Here is a 22,416-nt window from a genome sequence, read left to right on the forward strand (position 1 = left end):
AAATCTATTTCATTAAATATAGCTACGGTTTATGAGAGGACAGGGTGCGGTGGCTGGCAGTGTAGTTGTCGACATTTAGTGACAAAATGAGCCTCCACGCAGCCCCTGACCCCACTGCTCCGGTCAGAAGGTGGCAGGCCGCTCCACAGGACACAGTTCGGCTGCCTCTGAAGCTCACGTTTCCACACCCACCCCCGCCTTGTGGGATGTGTCCCGTGGGGACATTCTGTGCTTCACAGTCTTTCATTGATCGCCCGTCAATACGTTCATATTTGATGTCAGTTGTTGGACATGAATTGGATTGAAAACTTCTTACAGAAGTTCCTGTGACTGCAGGGTGCTGAATGTTAAAAGCTTCTTCCAGGTTAAATCATTGCTGTCCTAAATATCAGCACACAGGTGAGCAAACAAACGTGGGACGAAGCTTTGCGCCTGAGCGTTTCACAGTAAAGTTCTATGAGAAACACATTTCTTTTTTTTAATTTTTAATTGGAGGATAATTGCTTTACAAATTTGTGTTAGAAGGACTGATGTTGAAGCTGAAACTCCAATACTTTGGCCACTGATGTGAAAAGCCGACTCATTGGAAAAGACCCTCATGCTGGGAAAGATTGAAGGCAGGAGGAGAAGGGGACGACAGAGGATGAGATGGTTGGATGGCATCACCGACTCAATGGACATGAGCTTGAGCAAGCTCCGGGAGATGGTGAAGGACAGGGAAGCTTGGGGTGCCACGCTCCATGGAATCACAGGGAGTCGGTCACGATTTCAAGACTGAACAACAGTCTGCCACACATCAGCATGAACCAGCCACAGGTACACGTGTTCCCTCCCTCCCGAACCTCCCCTACCCCCGACCCCATCCCATCCCAGAGCGCCGGGCTAAGCTCCGTGAGACATAAAGCAAATTCCCACTGGCTGTCCATTTCACCCTGGAAGTGTGTACGTCAACACTGCCCTCTCAGTTCATCCCACCCCGTCCTTCCCCACTGTGCCCACAGGTCCATTCTCTGCGTCTCCATTGTTGCCCTGCAAACAGGTTCATTAACACCATCTTTCCAGATTCCATACATACGGAGAAACGCATTTCTTAACCGGACAGACGCAGCTGGGGGTTTCCGGCCCATTCACGTTTAAGCTGGGACGTGGCTCATTGCCACGTAGACTGGCTTCAGCGGTCAGGTGGTTTGGGTCCCATCCTCAGAGCTGAGTCAGTGGGGGGGGGGGGGCAGGGAAGTGGGGGACGTCTCTGTGCCACGAAACACTGACTCATGGGCTGAGAATCACCTTACAATCAAAATCCTCTCTGCTGCAGGTCAGCGGCAGCTCAGTCACGCCTCCTTCAGTTTTGCTGAGGGCTTCCCTGATAGCTCGGCTGGTAAAGAATCCGCCTGCAATGCAGGAGACCCCGGATCAGTTCCAGGGGTCGGGACAATCCCCTGGAGGAGGGCAAGGCTACCCACTCCAGTATTCTTGGGCTTCTCTGGTGGCTCAGCTGGTAAGAATCTGCCTGCAATGTGGGAAACCTGGGTTCGATCCCTAGGTTCGGAAGATCCCCTGGAGAAGAGAAAGGCTCTCCACTCCAGTATTCTGGCCTGCAGAATTCCGTGGACTGTATAGTTCACGGGGTCGCAAAGAATCAGACACGACTGAGCAACTTCAGTTTTGCTGAAGCCAAAGACTTGGAGCCAAGCTGGTTTGAAGGACACGGTGCCCATGGCAGGAATGGCCCGAACTCTGGCTGCCAGGGAAGCAGAACCCGAGGCCCCCGGGAGGACACGGTCCTGGTCACCCTCCCCTGGAGGTAGGTGTGCATCCTGACACCCAGGAAGGGCCGGGACCTGCTGATGACAAGTCACCTTCACACGCACATGCCTTCTGACCACACAGAGTCAGAAGAGGGGGAGGCTCTTGCCCAGCTCTGGGCCTCTGGCCCTCGAACATTCTATCTCTGAGGGACACGGACAGGCCGGGGCTTCTCTGTGACGTGGAGCACACACAGGCATCGTCACGCTGTGGCCACATGCATCGTGGCCGCTCGGCCTCTGCAGCACCGCCCCCCAGAAACCAGCACCTCCCCCGCGCAGGTGACAGGTCGTCCCCTCACTGACCCTCTCGACATCTGAGTCCAGAACCTCGCGCCAGAGACCAGCTGGGTCTGCCCCTCACTGTGTTGGAGGAGGAACCCCGGGCTGCTCAGACAGGGTGGCTCCTTGATAGGCCCGTCCGCAGGTCCTCAGAGAGACCCTGAGGGGCCCAGCTGCCCTGCTGGTGGAGGGAACTTTGTGGAAGGAAACCTTTAATCAGGAAACGGGAAGCAGGCTTTGTAGAAAAGCACATTTATGAGCTCCTGGACCGTATAGATGGAGTGTGATCCAGAAAGTGTCCCACCAAGAGCGTGGACAGACGCTGGGCGGCACTCAGGCTGACCACAGGTGGGGCCCGGGGTCACCATGACTTTGGCCAATACAGCGTGAGGTCAGGAGTGAGTTCACGCAGGGAGCAGAGATGGGGCAGCTCCAGGTGGGGGCAGGATGAACGGGGCTGGAGGCCCGGAGCTCACCTCTCGAGGTCAGCAGGGCGGTGGGTACGCAAGGAAAGAGCCCAGGCCAGGGAGGCCACAGAGGGTGGGTGGAGAGACCAGTGCAGGATGTGTGAACAAACAGATGAGTGAATCAGCTCCAGAAGAACAGTTTCAATTCAACAGAGGCAGAGGAGACAGAGACACGGCCTCCCCGATCACCTGGAGACCCCTGCCCGTCTCCACCCAGTGCGTGCCAAGGGCCAGCAGCACGGGGAGCAAGCCTGCCTTCCTCTCTCCTCCTCCCTTTGGACTGGAACGCAGATGTGATGGCTGGCTCTCAGCAGTCATTATGGTTAAATACACACAACAAAATTTACCATCTTAACCATTTTAAATGGACAGTTTCCCATAAAACAGAAGGTCAGTTCAACTCAGTCGCTCAGTCGTGTCCAATTCTTTGTGACCCCTTGGACGGCAGCACGCTGGGCTTCCCTGTCCATCACCAACTCCCGGAGCTTGCTCAAACTCATGTCCATTGAGTCGGTGATGCCATCCAACCATCTCATCTTCTGTTGTCCCCTTCTCCTCCTGCCTTCAATCTTCCCAGCATCAGGGTCTTTTCCAATGAGTCAGCTCTTCACATCAGGTGGCCAAAGTATTGGAGTTTCAGCTTCAACATCAGTCCTTCCAATAAACACACAGGACTGATTTACTTTAGGATGGACTGGTTGGATCTTGCTGTCCAAGGGACTCTCAAGAGTCTTCTCCAACACCACAGTTCAAAAGCATCAATTCTTCAGTGCTCAGCCTTCTTCATGGTGCAATTTTCACATCCATACATGACTACTGGAAAAGCCTTAGCTTTGACTAGACAGACCTTTAAACTCTATATCTATTAAACAGTAACTCCCCACTACCCCTTCCACTCAGTCCCCTGCAACCACCATTTGACTTCCCGTCTCTATGAATTTAAGTGGAATCCTACAGTATTTGCCTTTTTGTGACTGGCTTATTTCACTCAGCCTAACACCTTCACGGTTCATCCCCACTGTAGCAGGTGTCAGAACTTCCTTACTTTTTAAGGTTGAACAATGTTCCACTGTGTGGGTGGGTCACATTTGGCTTATTCTTTCACCCATCAATAGACACTTACGTGGGTTGTTTCCACATCTTAGCTGTTGTGAACAATGCTGCTATCAACATGGATCTACAAATATTTAAGGCCTTGCTTTCTGTAAAACAGACGTCAGAATTCACATCGCTGGATCACACAGTAGCTCTCGTGTTCGTTTTTTAAGGAGCCTCCACCCTATTTCCACAGCGGCTTCACCGTCTTACACTCCTGCCCACAGAGCGCAGGTCCCTACTTCTCCGCGTCGTTGCCAACGCTTGCTGTTCCCTGGTTTGGGGTGGCTGCCGTCCCTGCGGGTGGGAGCTTTTGTTCACCACTAAAGCCAGCAATTCGCTGCTCCATCACTACCGACACTGCTCTCTGTCACCCATCCTTTCATCCGACGGTCATCTTCTCCACGGGAAATGCTTGTTTAACTCTTGTGGTGCTGAATCTCACTTCTGCAGCCTCCCCTGCCTCCCGCCTGTCACCCCACACCTCACTCCAGGACAGAGACACATCTGTCTACACCCCTGTGTCTTTATGGTTTCTTTTCATAAGGCTTCCCTTGAAGCTCAGTTGGTAATGAATCTGCCTACAGTGCAGGAGACCCAGGTTTGACTCCCAGGTCAGGAAGATGCCCTGGAGAAGGAAATGGCAACCCACTCCAGTACTGTTGCCTGTAGAGTCCCATGGACGGAGGAGCCTGGCGGGCTACAGTCCATGGGGTCGCAAGAGTCAGACACGACTTGGCGACTAAACCACCACCACCACACTCCTGCATCCTGATGGTTTCCTTTCATAAATTCTTAACCTCCTTTAAGGAGCTGGCAGGGACCCCTCCCACCTTCCCCAGCACCCCCAGAGCCCAGGCTCGTCTGAACAGAATCTGTGGGGACCAGGGCCTCACGGTCCCCAACCAGACACGGTGGAGCTGTGGCCACCGCTGAGACCTGAGACCCAGAGCCGGGGCGCTGGACAGCTACCGGCACCCAGGCAGAGGAAGGACCTAGCCGGAGGAAGACACAGCGCCTTCCTTGCTGCGGGGGTGGGGGTGGGGGGGCCGAGGGAAGGGCCTCACCTCCCTGAACCCTCCCCACAGCCCTGGGCCCCACTGCGGGGTGCTCTCCGCTCCCCCACCCCCAGGCTGCTCCTGGTTCCTCCCTGAGGGTCTTCCTGGGTTCACCTCCTCCCCCATCTGCCCCTCACCCCCCTCCCGCCCCCTCTCCCGTCCCCTGTGGCCCCCTCCCCCTTCTGCCCCTGAGTCCTTCCCCCTCCCTCTCCTTCTCTGGGTCCACCCTCCTGGGATGAGCCCTCCCCTGGGCCCCCCTGCCTGCCTCCTGACTCCTTCCCAGGGTCCCTGGGGAGGGGTCTGCTGGGATCCTGGGAGCATCCATCTGGGCCTGGGTCAGGGTAGGCCGGCCATCCTCAGAGAACCCCTCACAGCAAAGCACTGGGGCCAGGACCCCTCTCTTGTCTGTGGGGGGAGGGGGAACCCCCATTGTGTGTGGGGGAGGGGGGGACCCTCTCGTGTGTGTGGGGAGGGGGGACCCTCTCCTGTGTGTGGGGGGAGGGGGACCCCCTCTTGTGTGTGGGGAGGGGGGACCCTCTCGTGTGTGGGGGGAGGGGGGACCCTCTCGTGTGTGTGGGGAGGGGGACCCTCTCCTGTGTGTGGGGGGAGGGGGACCCCCTCTTGTGTGTGGAGGGAGGGGGACTCTCTCCTGTGTGTGGGGAGGGGGGACCCTCTCTTGTGTGTGGAGGGAGGGGGACCCTCTCCTGTGTGTGTGGGAGGGGGGACCCTCTCTCGTTTGTGGAGGGAGGGGGGACCCTCTCTTGTGTGTGGGGAGGGGGACCCTCTCCTGTGTGGGGGGCGGGGGCATCCCCAGGCCCCAGCTGACAGCTCTCACACCTGCTGTAATGAGAACGGCTCGGTGAGAGTCCAGCAAGTGTCGTCACGTCAGGGTCACTGGCTCCCCCCTCGCTGTGGCCTCCCCTGCCCAGGAACGGAATTGGGGTGTTGGCATCAGCAGAAGTCCTCAGGAGCGAGGCCCCCCTCCACCTGGACACAGCTCCCCGACGTCTGTGAGCACAGCCAGGATGGGACCCGACAAAGCCGTGATGCCCGCCCGCCCCGCCGGGCCCTGCTGACCCACCCGGGGCCCTGTGCTGGCCTCCTGATTTATTTGACAGCGCCACTCCCGGAAACTCTCTCCAAAGCCTGAGCATAAATTTAAGACATCCAGACACATAAAAACTGGCAATTACGACCACACTAAACGCGGATTCTATCAGGAAAGGCAAATTAAAAGCTTTCAAAACGTTCATTTCCCAATTAGCTTCTCAAGGTCAACTCCTAATAACGACGACCTCAAGCACAGTCGCCCCACGGAAGTCAATCCTGGAGGCAAAGAAGGAGCCCAGGACGGCCAACCAGCGGAGCAGCTCCGCATGTGCCTGGAACCTCCATCCCAAACCCCATGCAGTCCCGCGGGGGTGACAGCCCAGAGCCTCCTGGTCAGGGGTCTCCCCAGGGCGGACCCTCTGCACCTTGGCAGACGGGAGTTTACTGAAAGTGAAAGTCGCTCAGTTGTGTCGGACTCTTTACGACCCAGTGGACCGGACTCTACTTTCCATGGAATTCTCCAGGCCAGGGTACTGGAGTGGGTAGCCAGATCTTCCCAACCCAGGGATGGAACCCAGGTCTTCCTCATTGCAGGCGGATTCTTTACCCTCTGAGTCACCAGGGAAGCCCAAGAATACTGGAGTGGGTGTCCCATCCCTTCTCCAGGGGATCTTCCTGACCCAGGAATCAAACCCAGGTCTCCTGCATTGCCGGCAGATTCTTCATCAACTGAGCTATCAGGGAACAATGACTGAGAGGTATAAAACAGGCAGAACTCTCAAAAAAGTACATTAGTTTTACATTTTTCTTTCTGATCAGGTGGACCACGTGTGTGATTTGGGAGAAAGGCTGTTCAAGGCCAGGGTTTACAGACAATCCTTTACGGAGAAGAAAAGTAACGGGGCTGCCAGGAAGACCACCGAGCAGCCCAAGGACCCTCCGTCTTACAGTCACCCAAATGCAACCGCATTTCACTGCACACAGGGCAGCCTTTCCTCCCGTCTCTCAGTTCCTGACGGGACTCAAAGAGAACACTGTCAAAGGGGCCCTGCCTCCTCACTGCTCCGCCAACTTCACACCCTGTCCCCCCCACCCAGCGCCCAGCCACCAGCGGAGACGTCTTTGGCCTGAGTGTACAGAGAAACGCCTGGCGGATGTCTCAGCAGGAGGGATTTCCAGAAATGCAGCGAACAATCACTCCCAAGTCCCCAGGAAAGAAAAGGCTTTATCCCTTTGCAGATCCAGGCAAAACAGACAGGGCTCTTCTCCCATCTCCCTCTAAAAAAACCACAGTCCACGTCCTCTCGCCACCAAAGGCGTCCTCCCGACCCCGAGAGTCGACAGGTTCTCGCGGCAGAGCCCCAGAGGCTGAGGGCAGGCGCCCGATCTTCCAGCCCCGCTGTGGAAACGGGCCTCCGGCATCTCCTGGCCAGAACACGCCCCACAGACCGCCGAACCCTGCAGTGCGACATCCTCTGGGCTGCAATTCTCCAGGAGGTGGGCCATGGGCCACATGGGGCCCGGAAACAGGCTGCACAAAAGTTAAGTGACCCAGCAGTCACCGAGAGTTGTGCGGGAGGCACCCGACAGGCAGGGAGCACCCCGCCAGGTCCACGGCCCCACAGAGCTACCTGCACCCCAGGTGCCGGCTCACACGGCCCCTTTAACACAGGCTGTCGTTGCCGTATGTTGTCCTGAAATGTATTTTTGGCCATTCCTAACTCTATAAAAAGGACGTCACGCGTCTGCGGTATTTTGGGACTGGCTGTTGATTTGTCACATACTGCGTGTTCTGCCCTTCGTGGACGATTCCACCGCGGACCCAGGAGGCAGAGGTCAGTGCCCCGCAGCTGCCCTGACCAATGACAAACTCAGCGACGACAACAGCAAGCATCTTGTCTTCCAGGGAATTCTGGAGGGCGCCATCCCGGCTGGGGGCTCAGTGGGCTGAGACCAAGGGGCCCGGAGGGCTGCTCCCTCTGTAGGGTCTTGGAGAGAGTCTCCTTGCCTTTTCCGGCTTCTGGACACCCCGCCCTCTCTGCCCTGAGGCCAGTTCCACCATCTGAGGCCAGTGGCGTGTGTCTCAGACGTCCCTTCCATGGTCACGGCTCCTGCGGCCCTTGGCCCACTTCCACTAGGAGGGCACTGCGGTCACCCTGGGCCCATGGGTGCCGCAGGGGCTCCTCACCACTTTAAGGCCGACCAATCGCAGCTCGGCTCCCCCTGCAGCCTTCCCTCCACCTGGGCACGTGACCTGAGATACAGGCTCGGAGCCCAGGATGTGGACGCCCGCGGGGACCACGACTCTGCCGGCCGCGGGCAGTGTTTCTGGGTCACCCCCATTCACGCCCTGCAGCCGGGCCACAGATCTGGGGACCACCGTGCCCAGCCCCTCCGCAGAGGATGCCTTCATGGCAGCCGGATGGGAGGAGGCAGCTCTCGCTACGGACAGGCCTTCTGGCCCCAGGACCCTTGGGTGCTGAGCACGTCCTCAGCGGGTGGTGGGGCTGCAATGGGCAGGTCAGCCCTGCACGCAGGTCACGGGGGGCTCCAGCTCGTGCCCCCGAGGGGTGAGTGTGTCCAGCTCACAGTACCCACACGGAGGGGCCCGGGGTCTGGACGGTGGCACACGGGGTCTGCAGTCCTGGGGACAGTCACGGGCCGGGTGTACACACTTTGATTACGGGGTCCTGGTCAGAGGTGTCGGGCTCTGATGCCAGCGCAGTTTCAGTGGAAGAGCCGGAGATCTCTCCAAGGCCAAGGTCAAGGCCAGCCTCCTGACCTCTCTGACCTTCTCATTCAAAACCCAACCTCATTCAGCAGAGAAGGGCCTCTCTTCTCTCCTAGAAGTGGAGCAAAACCACGCAGCTACAGCGGAGACCCATGGCATGAAGCCCCCTTTTGTCCAAGGGCTGCAAAGACCCGTTTCCAAGGGAATCATCCATATTCTCTGATCAGCCTGGAACGTCTGAGTTCCCGCGTCCCCGAGCCCAGCAGTCCCACCAGCCTCCTGCCATGAGGACCAGTCACTGTTACTTTCACGCACGCCCCAGAAAAAGCTGCAGCTCCCGCTCGCCACTTCCTCTGGTCCAGATTTTAACAGTCTAATAAAGGAGGAGTCCAGACAGTGCACCTAACATTTCATGAGAACTGCTTAATTATATGGCTTATTTTCCAAGAACAGGTGACAAGGCAAAAAACCCAAAAGGAAGCCTTTTTTAACAGCTTGATCATGGCACTCGGGCTGAGCGGCGGGACTGGCCGAGGCCCAGGGCTCAGCCTTTGTGGCCCCTCACACTGGGCTGGACGCCTCGTCGTGGACTTGGGGGCGGGAAGCAAGGCCTTCCTGAGGGTCACCCCCACCCGAGCTGTTCTGAAGCCAAGGTCACCTGGAGCGCCAGGCCAGACCTGGTGAAGGTACTGCCCCAGGAAGGAACACACCCATCGCATCGCGCCAGGGAACCAGGAGGGTAGGGGCCCTAGAGGGGAGCCGGGGTCGCTGTGAGCAGGGGGGGGCGTGCTGTGCACGGCTCCATGCTGGGCCGCGCCCCCATCTGCCACCCACTGGAGGCCAGCAGGACACGCCCCCTCCACATTGTAGCCACAAGAACACATCTCCAGACACCGCCAAACGTCCCCTAAGGGTTGAGATTACTCTGCTGAGAGCCATTGGATCAGACAGAAATCAGGGCCTCCCGGGAGGTGGAATTGGAAGGCGGAATCGAGGAGGGAGGAGCCGTCCTGGCAGAGGGGACCCTGAGGTGGAGATGCTGCCTGAGCCCAGAGGGGCTTCGGGGGGGGGCCCGTGGGGCCGGAGGTCCCAGGGGCGCCTGACCCCCACACCCCGGGAATGCAGGCTTTACAATGAGATGGGTGGCAGGGGCTCTGGGCAGAGCGACATCAGAACTGTGTGTTTAAAAGATGATCCCGGGGCTTCCCTGGCGGTCCAGTGGTTAAGAACCTGCCTTGCAAAAAAAAAAAAAAAAGAACCTGCCTTGCAATGCAAGGGACACAGGTTTGATCCCTGGTCCGGGAAGATCGCACGTGTCCCGGGGCAGCTGAGCCCTGAGTGACAGCTCCTGAAGCCCTGGAGCCCTGGGACCTGGATCCCACATGCCACAACCACGCGTTCCCATGTCAAAACTAAGACCTGGTGGAGCCAAACAAATAAAATAAAATAAAATAAAAAAATGATTCGGCTGCTGTGTTAAGACCAGCTTAGGGTGGGTGGGGGCCAGGGGCAGGAGGAGGCTGCAGCCCATTAGGGGCTCCTGTGAGGAACAGCAGAGGCGTCAGAAGGGGTCGTCCCCCAGAAACACTTTTATTACTTATGAATTTAAATTGCAGCGACACACACACAAGATCTACATCTAACCATTTCTGAGTGCACACGTCAGGGGCATGGGGTGCGTTCACATTTCTGTGCAGCCGTCACCACCGTCCCTTCCAGGCTGTTCATCTTGTGAAACTGGAACTCCGTCCCCATCACACAGTGACCCCTATTCCCCGCCCTCCCCGCCCCGGCAACCACCCTTCTCCTGCACCCCAAGGAGCCTGGCCACTCTAACCGCCTCTTGTGAGAGGAATCATACAGGATGTGGCTTTGTGCCAGGCACGTTTCACTCGGTAACACAGAAGTTCACCCGAGTTGTGGCAGGCGTTGGAATTCGCTTCCTGGTTATGGCTGAGTCATATGTGTACCTACCACACCTGCCGTCCATCCGTCCCTCGATGGTCGCTTGGAATAGTGCTGCTGTGAAAGGCCGCAGGGCACGCCCGCCATCTCCTGGATGCTCACTGTCTGCCCTCGCCAGAACAGACACCACCGTCTGTCACCTCTGATGATGACCGAGAAGACTGGGGGAGATCGGGACAGGGCAGGGGACAACCCTGGACAGGGCAAGGGGGTGACGATCCAGTCCAAAGGGTGGGGTGGGATCCAGGATGCAAGGGGGATGGGATCCAGTGTAGAGGGGGGTAGGATCCAGTGTATAATGGGGGGTTGGATCCAGTGAAGGGGGTAGGATCCAGTGTGTAGGGGGGTGAGATTCAGGGTATAATAGGGTGTTGGATCCAGTGTATAAGGAGGTGGGTTCCAGTGTAGAAGGGGGTGGGAGACAGTGTATAATAGGGGGTAGGATCTAGTGTGTAAGGGGGTGAGATCCAGTGTAGGAGGGGGGGGGTGGGATCCAGTGTGTAAGGGGGTGGCATCCAGTGTATAACAGGGGGTTGGATCCAGTGTATAAGGAGGTGGGATCCAGTGTGTAAGGGGGTGAGAGCCAGTGTATAATGGGGTGTTGGATCCAGTGTATAAGGAGGTGGGTTCCAGTGTAGAAGGGGGTGAGAGCCAGTGTATAATGGGGTGTTGGATCCAGTGTATAAGGAGGTGGGATCCAGTGTAGAAGGGGGTGAGAGCCAGTGTATAACGGGGGGTTGGATCCAGGGGATAAGCTGGGGCGGTTAGATTCAGTGTGTGAGGAGGGTGGGATCCAGGCGGCAGGGGAGGCGGGCTGCCTACGATGCTCCAGGCCCCTCCTTCCATCTGAAGGTGGACTCTCTCCCTCCTTGGACCCGGGTTGACCCCTGACCCGCTGGGGCCGAGGGAACACAGCCAGCGCCCCTGCGTGAGTGCCCAGCGCCCTCCTGCACCGGCTCCTCTCTTGGACCCCTGGCCCCATGCAGGGGCTGAGCATGGGAGACCCACGGAGACAGAGGCTGTCCCAGCACAGGGCCGAGGAGTGTGTTCCAGACGAGCCTGCCTCCCTTCTGGGGGTGGGCGGAGGGGTGAGATCACTCAGCCGCTGTACCTTCAGCCCCCCGCAGCCACAAGAGAAGACCACAGAGCCGGCAGTTTGAGTGCAGACGTTTATTTCCCACCGTCTGGAAGCCAGGTGTCCGGGGTTGAGCCAACAGCAGGGCCAGTTCCCGCAGCCTGGCTCTCGGCGTGTGCCCCCGCGGGGACAGCTCTCCGCAGGCAGGCTGGACGGCGCCCCCCTCGGACGGCACCTGTCCTTAACGGCCTCCAAGAGGCCCACCTCCAAACGCGGCCACGCTGGGGCCAGGGCTGCTTGAGAGCCTGGGGGACACTCCTCAGCCCACAGCACCCCGACCACCGTCCTGTCACTGAAAAGATTTTCTAGAAGCTCCATCTGCTCCTCTTTGCAAGACCCCACACACCCCACGGCAGGCTCCAGGGCCCTCGAAGTTGTGCTGAGTTAAACAGCCCTCTTTTTTTACAGAAAGTTTGAACTGCCCTATAATGACAACAAGCAGACCAGCATTAGTCTGGAGGGGGTGGAGGGGGGTGGGACCAAGCGGGGGGGGGGGGGGTGCAGGGCGGCAGGTGGACCCCTGGGGGGACAGTCACACTGTCTTCATCATGGGGAGGCTTTCACAGGTGTCAGACGCCCACTTGAAACGTGTGTTCACTGTCCACCAATCACACCTCCGAGAAGCTGCTTACAAGTCGCTATTTCTATTTGCTGTTTTGGTCTCAGGAACTTACAGACTCACATGCACAGAGGGTCGGGTGCACCTTCGCCCACTCGGCCCCTGGCAGGGACCCCGGCTGAACCGCAGAGCCCACGGTAACCAGGATGTTGAGACCGGCTGCCTGTCTCAGCTGCCCTCCCGTCCGCCCGCGCACTGCAAGTGTGACAAGGGCCGTGCACACCCATCCCACATGTGGGTCCCCGGGTCCACCCCACAGCCGAGACACGCAACCACTCCATCGTCCTGCCAGTGTTTCAAGAAATACGAACCATGGCAAAATGCACATAAGAAAAAATTTACCATCCTAACCCTTTATAGGAGTACAGCTTATTGGCATGAAGTACATTGCGTGTGCCAAGCCGCTTCAGTCGTGTCCAACTCTTTGAGACCCCATGGACCGTAGCCTGCCAGGCTCCTGTGTCCACGGATTCCCAGGCAAGAATACTGGAGTGGGCTGCCATGCCCTCCTCCAGGGGATCTTCCCGACCCAGGGATCGAACCCAGGTCTCCTGTGACTCCTGCGTTGCAGGTAGATTCCTTACTGCTGAGCCACCGGGGAAGCCTGCCTCAATAAAGCCCCTTAAAAGTTTTCTGCTTTTTTTGAAAGAAAGTTTTCAAAAGCCTGGACTTAGGGAGCAGGTGCTGGCTCTCCTCCAAGCAGGGTCCTGAGTCACAGCCCCTTTCCAGCCCCAGGGGACAGAGGGGACCCCTGCTGGCTCATATCTGTCTCCAGCCCTCAGTGCCCCCTTTGCTGAGGTCACCCCCAAGACCCCTCACTGGTCAGCATGCGGTCTAGAGAGGCAACCTCCCAGGATCAGAGTGTCTGGAAGGAAGACCCCAGGACGTCACACCTGCGGGGTTATGTGCAGAGACCCGCAGAGTCCCACACGCTGACCCACCGCTCCACGAAGGCCCTCAGCCTCTGGCCTCTGCAGGGCGGCTTCAGGAAGCCCATCGCCCGGGCTGCACGGCCCTGTCCTGCATGTCCTGCGGGCCTGGGAGCCAGAGGACAGGCTTCAGGGAGCCTCCTGGCTGTTTCTGACCTCCTGGGAAATGATGCCATCAGGAGGGCAAGCCAGGATCCCGCAGGGTCACAGGGAGGGGCCCCTGCAGCTTTCAGCTGGCTCAACTCTCCCATGGCCTGACCCAGAGAAAACCCCTGACCCTTCCCTCCTGGCAGCCGGCTTTATCCCTGGTGAGAACACACCACACGAGGCGCCTCTGTGGCCTTCGCCGACGCCAAAGTCCCAGACCAAGGCCAGACCAGTACCGACCCAAGGGATGTCTGTTGAATGAACCAACGATCATCTCAACTGCCGTTCTGAGATGGTTCGGAGGGGCTCCCTGCTCCCGGTCTCCCTCACTCACGTCCAAGCGTTCTTGGGGGAGGGCAGAAGGAAGCAGGCCAGGCCGGTGCCTGTAGACGCGGCACCGTACATCCTCCCCAGAACAGAGCCCCAGGGAGGTGCTCCCAGGCGGGCGGCGGGCAGGCCCTACAGTGCCCGGGGCTCTGCCTCATCACTTAGCATCTGCTCAGGCAGGGCCCTCCCCCGTGGAGAGGGCTGGATTCTTCGGGGTCCTGGGCACTCCACACGAGCTTGCTGGCTTCTCCAGGGGGCACACAGCCCTGAACCACCCCCCCCCCCCCGCCATGGTTCCAGAGCTTCAGCGACCTCAAGAGCCTTCAAAGGCCTCGGAGAACCACCGGTAGGATGACCTGATGGCACGTCCTTCATGCATGTGAAGGGCCCTGGGGTTAATTCACTCATCCACGTGAAGGGCCTCGGGATTAAGTGTATTTAGATGTTGTTGGTCCATCACAGAACATTTAGAAGCATCGAAGGGGACACAACGATCTCCATTAAGCAGGTGATAAAATACACACACGACACTCATCTCTTTGCACTTATTCAAACACGGGGGTTTGAGCAGCTGTGACCCCACGGCAACGGGTGTCGCAGACTGCCCTGGAGGAGGGTCCCGGAGGTCACCAGCCATCCTGGGCTTGGCTGGAGGGAGCAAGTCCGGGGCAGCCCGTCAGAGCTGTTCGTTCGGGTGGACCGATGCCCGGCTTTGCCCACGAAGAGCCTGGGGCGCTGCTGTGACATGCCAGAGCAGAGACGGGGTGGAACGGTCACCTCGGGGAGACAGCCCAGGTACAGCCAGGGGCGCCCCACCCACACGACCCCCCGCAGTGAATCCTGATCTCTGAACTAAGAGGGACTTTTCACGTGGGGCTTGAGGGGAACCTCTAGGGGGCAGATGACAGGAGGTGAAGGCGTTAGCTGCCCCCCAGGGAGCCACTGCCGTGGGCCAGGCTGCAGGGACCACGGACGTGCTGGCCGATGCGGCTGGGTGGGCGACCCCTGGCAGAGCCAAGGGCTCCGCTGACGCCCAGCAGATGGTCCCTGAAGACACCCGTTCAGCCCCAAACCACAGCCCTCAGATTCTGCCTGGGTGCTCCTGGTTATGGAGGGTGGGGGGACAGAGCTGGTCTCCAGGCTGGAGGCTACGGGGATGCCTGGGATCAAAGAGGACCCGAACCCAGAACACTGGGGGAAGCTAGCACGAGTGGGAATTCCCAACGCACGGCTGGCTGTACCAGCCCAGAGCTTGGCCACCTCTCCGGGCCGGTGCTGCGTAATCTCACCGTTGGGGTCCCACGACCCGGTCGGGCCACCAAACCCAGGTGCGCAGATGGAGGTGGGTGCTCTTAGTGCCCAGGTTCTGAGGAGACTCTTCCCTCTCTCCCCCCAGTCTGGGGCAATCCCAGTGATCTCGGGCCTATAGAAGCATCACCCCCTCCCTGTCTCCGTCTTCACATGCCTCCCCTCCCCGTGCACCCAAACGTCCCCTTCTCACAGGGACTCCAGTCCTGTTGACGCAGGGCCCACCCTGAGGACAACACTTTAACCAGGTCGTCTACAAAGACCCTGCTTCTAAATAAGATCCCGGTCATGGGCGCAGGGGTCAGGGCCTGAACAGTCTCGAGGGGTACACAGTCCAACCTGCAGGGGCTGGCCATGCAGACCCCACAATGCCCAGGGGTGCCCGCACCCCTCAGACGCAGAGGATTTTAAGCCTGCTGTTAGGACCCAGGCAGGTCTGGGCCTCAGGCCTCCAGCCGCAGCCCCCGCTCCTGCCCAGGCATCCTCTCTGGCTTTCAGGAGCCCCTGCCTGCCCTGCCCACACCGTGCTGCCCCACCCGGCGTGCCCACAGCCCGGTCCCATCCCTCCAAGGACAGGGAACCACGTCTGGCTCCTCATCGCATCCGACACACCCGCTCTGTGTGGGCATGTGAGCTGGTGCAGCGCTCTCTTCTGGGGGTGCTGACTGCCTGCCCCCACCCCCCCGGCGCCCCCCACTGCCCCCGATCCCCAGCACCCACTGCCATCCGCCCCACCGGGCGCCTGTGGCAAGGGCCCAGCTTCTCCTGAGAGGGAGCCCGCTCTGGCCAGACCCAGACGCGGAGTGAGGACTCCGCCCCTCCAGTTCAGTTCACTTCAGTCGCTCAGTTGTGTCCGACTCTGTGACCCCATGAACCGCACCACGCCAGGCCTCCCTGTCCACCACCAGCTCCCGGAGTCCACCCAAACCCATGTCCATCGAGTCTGTGATGCCATCCAACCATCTCATCCTCCGTCGTCCCCTTCTCCTCCTGCCCTCAATCTTTCCCAGCATCAGGGTCTTTTCCAATGAGTCACATCAGGTGGTCAAAGTATCGGAGTTTCAGCTTCAGCATCAGCCCTTCCAATGAACACCCAGGGCTGATCTCCTTTAGGATGGACTGGTTGGAGCTCCTTGCAGTCTCCATCCCTCACCAGGGCCCAAACTATCCCGTGTCCCAGAACCAGCAGAGGCAACAACGGCTCAGCGGCTGCAACCAGCTCCCGGGATCCCCACCAAGCACATGGCCACCCCACCCAGGGGACCCCGCGTGACTGTGCCCGGCGTGGGGTGTGCAGGCGGCGTGTGAGGAAGGCGCGGGCATGTCGAGGAGCATTGGCACGCGCTCTGCGTGTCCCAGGAGGATTCCCGCCACGTGGGCACAGCTCCCGGTGGGCCTCGGGGCGTGGGGCGGGACAGGCCACAGCCCCTCGGAGGACTGCCAGGCCCAGGATCTCAAGGAGTCTGCCCTGGGTGACGGGCACAGGGAAGTGGGGGATGCCACGGGGATGTCCCCGCTCTCCAGGCCTGGCACGGTCCATCCCCAGACTGGATGCCTTGGGGCTCACTCAGGCCCTGCCCCCCCACCCTCTGGTGGTCAAGACCCACACGGGGAACAGAGCGCAGGAGCCCCTCCCAGTCAGACTCAGACGTGCTGCCCGACCGGCGACGCCGATCCTGGTCCCTGCCCAGGAGGATGAAAACACATGTCCACATGGAAACACGCCGGTGGAGGTTCGCGGCAGCCTCACAAGGGCCAAGCGGTGGAGACGGCCTGGAGTCCACGGAGGGATGAATGGACCGACAGCGGCGGGCCAGCCGCATGATGGAGCGTGACCTGTCCTCCCAAAGGGAATTCTCACGAGGGCTACAGCACGGATGAAACGCACGTGAAGCAAGTCAGACATGAAAGGCCCCAGGTTGTGGGTCTCCTCTTAGACAAACGTCCGGAGCAGGCAAATCCACGAGGCAGCGACCAGCCTGGAGGTTACCAGGGCTGGGCCGGGGGAGTGACTACATCAGAGATTTGGGGGAACATTCTGGAGACCAGGGGAGCTGGGGACTGCACTGAACTGGACACTGTGTCATGTGAATGTCACCGCACTGTTTTAGAAAAACAAGACATATCACAAAAACCAAAAAACACCAACAGGCTCCATCAACAAGCCGGATTTAAGTGCATTGCCAGGAAAGCCGAGGGGAGCCTGCGGGCCCTCCAGTTCTGGGTCGGGGTCTCTGGGGCCGGAGCCATGTGTCCCGGCCCCTCCCAGGCTGTCCTGCATGGGGAAGACAGGAGACGTGTCTCGCGCAACGGTGCCACTTGCCCTCCTTTCTTGGGGTTGTCCTCAGAGGGAGGCAGGGGTGCCCCCAACAGTCCTGGACTCTAGAACGATCTGGAGCACTCTGGTGTGGACCGACCAGAACCCCCCCACCTCCAGCGCCCCTTAGAGAGGTCACACCCCAACCACGGCCAGCAGCCCACGGCAGGGCGCGGGAGCAGAGGGAGTGGGTGGGCCAGGCACCGCGCCTGGTTTGGGCAACAGGCAGCGCGTGGGCAGAAGGGTCCTCATCCCACGCCCAGACGCACCTCCAGGAGTGAGGGGCCCACCCTCAGCGCCCAGGGTGGCTTCCACTGAGGAGACCACCTGTCCAGGACAGTGGACCAGCTGCCCGGAAGGGCCAGCCCGCTGAGGCCCAGCGTCCTCTGTGCCCAGCCCTGCCCCACCTCATCCCTTCCCTAAGGCCACCCAACACCCCGCCTGCAGGCAAACCCCCCGGAGCCAAGCCGATTTCCCAGGCCCCTCTTCCCCACCTCTGTGAGGGCCACTTAGCCCTGGGCCTGCTCTCAGCTGGGGTAGAAGCCCCCCCACCCCCGGACCCTCCTTCAGGCAGCCCTGAGGCACCTGCTCCGTCAGAACTCCCAGGAATTTGCCACGATTTCTGCAGCTTCATTGCTTGCTTTTAATTTCCTTTCTCCCTCCCTCTCCTGCTGCGGCTGGATGGGCTCCACCGTCTGTGTTCTTTCTTCCCTCTCTGGGTCTGGAGCTCCCCGGTCTGTGAATAAGGAGGGCTCATCCGAGCTCACTCACATACTCAGCTCACAGCCCGGAGGCGGCCAGCATGGCGGCCTCATCCCGTCCGGCCGGCCAGCGGGCATCAGTCCGGGTCGCCCGTCCCCGCGGGTTCTCAGCACCGCGCCCCGGAGCCGGGTTCCCCACCTGCCCCCATGCTGGCACATCTGACTGCTTCTCGCCTCCCACTCCCTCCTGCTGACTCTGATTTTGCTTTTGGAGAACGCGTCTCTCCAGCAAGGATGGGGGGCGGACACCTTTTTGTCTTCTGGTAAAAAAACTGCGTTCCTTCGACTCTCCTCTGCGAATGGCAGCCCCGCTCCGTGGGGCCTCTACCTGCACCCCCCAGCTCCCTCGGCCCGGCAAGGTCCCTGCCCGTGAACCCCCCGCCCCCGGTCTCCAGGCCTGGGGCCCAGCCCCGCCCGCTGTCCTCCCGAGGAGTCCGCCACGCGGTGCGGCATGGCTGACCCCACGGGCCGTGCACTCAGTGCCGTGAGTCAGCAGCTCACTCAGGCCGCACTCGGCGTCGTCTACTCAGGACCGCCCCTGCCGTTTAGGACGCGGGCGGACGGGCAGACAGGAGCCTCCCGTTCTCCGGCCTCGTGTCCCGGAAGCCCCCGCAGGTGCACCTGGAACCCCCTCCTCCTGCGCTCTGCCGTCCCCAAGCCCCTCAGGGTGCTGCCCACTTCCCAGGCCAGCCGCTGGGTGACCTCCGCAAATACCTGCCAGGTCAACAACCCCCTCCGACCATTAACACACTCCTTGGGGTGGGCCTCGGCTTTGCTTTTAAACCCAAAGACTGCCTTTTCTCATTCTAGGAGCTTCCCCTGGCTCTGGTTTAAAGAGACTCAGGGAAGCTCCCTGGTGCTCCACTGGTTAAGACTCGGTGCATCCGCTGCAGGGGGCAATGGTTCGATTCCTGGTTGGGGAACTAAGATCACGCAGCCAAAAAAAAAAAAATAATTAAAATTTTTTAAATAAATAAAAAGGCCTGGTGCTGCCTTGTGGCTTCCTACCCCCACACCCTGGGCTGCTCACACGGTGGTTCTGTGAGCCTTGCTGCTTCTTTTTCTTAATTTGGTCTGAATTGGAGGATAAGAGCTTCACGGCGCTGTGTCGCTTTCCGCCGTAAGACGCGCGTCGGCTCTGTGGACACACACGTCCCCCCGTCCCCCCAGGTCATCACAGAGCAGCAGGCTGAGCTCCCCACGACACAGCAGCTTCCCATTAGCTGGCTGTCTCACCCGTGGAACCATCAATGTCTCAATGCTACTCTCTCGTCGGCCTCACCCTCTCCTTCCCCGCCTGTCCACAGGTCTGTTCTCTGTGCCTGCCTCTCCACTGCGGCCCTGCAAACAGGCTCATCAGTACCGTCTTCCAAGATTCCACGTATATATGCTAATATACGATATTTGTCTTTCTCCTCCTGACTTACTTCGCCCTGTATAATCGCCTCTAGGGTCATCTAGTCAGTTCTCACTGGAACTGACTCAAATGTGTTCCCTTTTGTGGCTGAGTAATATTCCACACCTTTGCTGCTTCTGATCCTTGCTCAGGGGGAACCACTATCTCAGGAGTTTCGTGACTTCTTATGGTGAATTCTGCCTCAGAGGGGCGGCAGGCGGCCCTCCTGGGACAGCACCCAGGTGATCCTGCGCCAATGCCCCTAGCGTCTGACCCAGCCCTGGTCCCACAGGCTCTCTACCCCTCCCCGCCGACCCCCGGTCCACTCACCCCTCCTCGGAGAACACCCCCCAGAGCGCATGGCTGCCACCCCCACACCACCAGAGTGGAGAGTTGGACGGGTGCTGGCCCGTGGGGACCCGGAAGCTGCTGGGCCCCAGGACACCAAGCCCCCCGAGAAACGTGGACCCGAGCATCTTTCTGTTCAGCCGCAAAACACCTTTTTCCTTGATTATCTAAATACAATTCATTAAAAAAAAAAACTCTCCAAAAATTCCTTTTCTTCAGTTGAAGTGAAATTCATACAACTACAAGGAATCATTTCAAACCGTGCAATCCAGGGGCATTTAGTGCATCCACGCTCCAGTTTTAAAGCTGTCCCACCACCTCCCGAAGAAACCCCCTACCTTCAGGCTATCATTCCTCATCCTACCCGCACCCCAGCGGCCACCGATCCACCTCCTATCTCAGTGGACTTGCCTTCCCTGGACATTTCACATAAACGGAATCACTCACTATTTGTCCTCTTGGGTCTGGCTTCTTTACACTCAGCATCACGGTTTCAAGGCTCACCCACATTGCCCTAGGTACTTCATTCCTTTTCATGGCTGCATAGTATTCCATTGTGGGCATAAATCCCAGTTTATTTACCGGTTCACTGTTGATGGACATTTGAGCTATTTCCACCTTCTGGCTATTCATGTTACTGTGAACATGGGTGCACAATTCTTAAATGTATCGACATCTAGGAGTTGATTCTGCTTTTAGGCTTTTTTAATTAACTATAATATCCCTAAAAGCTGTTGAAAACATACTCAAAAATTGAAAATGCAAGAAAAAAAATAACTGTTCTGCCGACATCACCCCCACAGTGGGCATGCTAACCCATTTTCCCCAGGAACCCAGCCAGTATACCCCCATAGTTGGGGGGTGGTTTGTCAAATGGAAAGAGTTGGCTGGAACAAATACCACCACAGCAGAGACTTACAGAGCCCCCAGGCAGAGCTGAATCAAACCAGTCAGTCCTACAGGAAATCAACCCTGAATATTCACTGGAAGGACTGATGCTGGAGCTGAAGCTCCAATACTTTGGTCACCTGATTCGAAGCACTAACTCACTGGAAAAGACTCTGATGCTGGGAAAGACTGAAGGCAGAAGGAGAGGGGATCTACAGAGGATGAGATGGTTGGATGGAATCACCGACTCAATGAACATGAGTTTGAGCAAACTCTGGGAGATGGTGAAGGTCAGGGAAGCCCGCGTGCTGCAGTCCATGGCGTTGCAAAGAGTTGGACATGACATGACTTAGTGATTGAACAAGAACAACAGGCAGAGCTCAAAACACCCCCTCAGCCGTGAAGAGAGCCCCCTGTGAAGTGTCCACAACAACCCCCTGTCCCCACCCAGCACCAGACAATGAGAAATGGAAGAGCTTCAAAATCCTTACTGTAAGAAGGAAAAAAACACTCCATTCATCTTAACCAACTACTCTACATAAATTACCATAACATGAAATGCTCTATTCTACTTTTGCTTAATCTATTCAGATCAGTGAAAAAAAAATCCATTCATTTTTGTTTTCCTCCTTCAAACACTTGAATTGCCCATCAATATCCAAGTTTCTTTGCAATCCAACTGTAAAAAGTACAAAAGTAATTGTTTCACCAAGTGGGACCCATGCAAAAACTGATGACAGTTACAGCTCATTCCTGCAGGAAAGGCACAGCTCGGGATGGGGTGCATACGGGCTCCAAGCCTGGGGTCGACAGACCGAGGTTCAGTCCTAGCCCCTGTGATGACTCCAGTAAGTTAATCCCGCGTGTAAGAAAGGCTGCCTTAGGATAATCGAACTGTTAACCAGTGCCCCCAAAGCCTCGGTGCCTTAAGCCTCAGAGACCTACCCCAAGCCGTCATTCACGCCCAACCCTGGTGCCTGACTTCATCCCTTTCCCACGGCTCTGGGATCCTCTACTGGGTCCTAAACCTTCAGCCAAGGAAATGGGGACTCAGGCCACATCCATGGGATGACAGCTCAAGAGGTCTGGGGTCGGGCCTGATGCTGTGGACCCCACGGAGGCCCACACTGGCTGAAATTACGCCCCTGGACTCCCACCTGGGAGGGGTACCCAAATGGCAGGCAGCGTCTCTGCCACCAGGGAGGGTGAAGGTAACCAGAGCCCAGGACGCCGGAGAGCAAGTCAGGGTCTCCTCCCCGCAGCCGAGCACCCAAAGGAAGGCGGGCACCTGGTGAATGGCCCGGCGGCAGTAACCGGCAGCCACGCGGGGCTCTGGGACCCTGTAAAGTCCTCCACGCACAGCTCCGTCTCAACCCTGTACCTCCGACCCCGCCTGCGACCTCCACCAACGAAGACAGAGGTCGCCTCCTGAGCCATCACCGTGAACCTCAGGCAGAGACGGCCCCCTCAAACTCCACCTATCCGGTCTCATCACCCCTGCCGCAGGCAGGGCCGGGGGGGTGGGCGGGTGGTGAGGCGCCTGCCACCCCATCTGTGGCTTCAACACCGTGGAGACGCAAGAGCCAAGGCGGGCAGCAAAGACTGAGGGCGGTAGATACGGGAGAGATCCCGACACCCACAACACTGCAGACGTTCACTCGTCTTTGCACTGGCACCAGCTCACCTGTGCCCACCTGTGTGGCCACGTGGCACACCCCGCCGGGCCGGGGCTGCTGGAGGTTATCCGCCTGACAAGACTCCGCCTTCGAAACCGGCAGATGACCGCCC

General features: G+C 58.7%; 1 protein-coding gene across 9 annotated transcripts in view; it reads right to left on the reverse strand.

Annotated features, from left to right (window-relative positions):
* The window catches only part of ZFYVE28 (zinc finger FYVE-type containing 28), a 97,181-nt gene that overhangs the window by 69,738 nt on the left and 5,027 nt on the right, over nucleotides 1-22,416 (reverse strand). The window lies entirely within an intron of this gene.

Source organism: Cervus elaphus, chromosome 6 (genome assembly GCF_910594005.1).
Source record: "Cervus elaphus chromosome 6, mCerEla1.1, whole genome shotgun sequence".
Taxonomy (NCBI): Eukaryota; Metazoa; Chordata; class Mammalia; order Artiodactyla; family Cervidae; genus Cervus; species Cervus elaphus.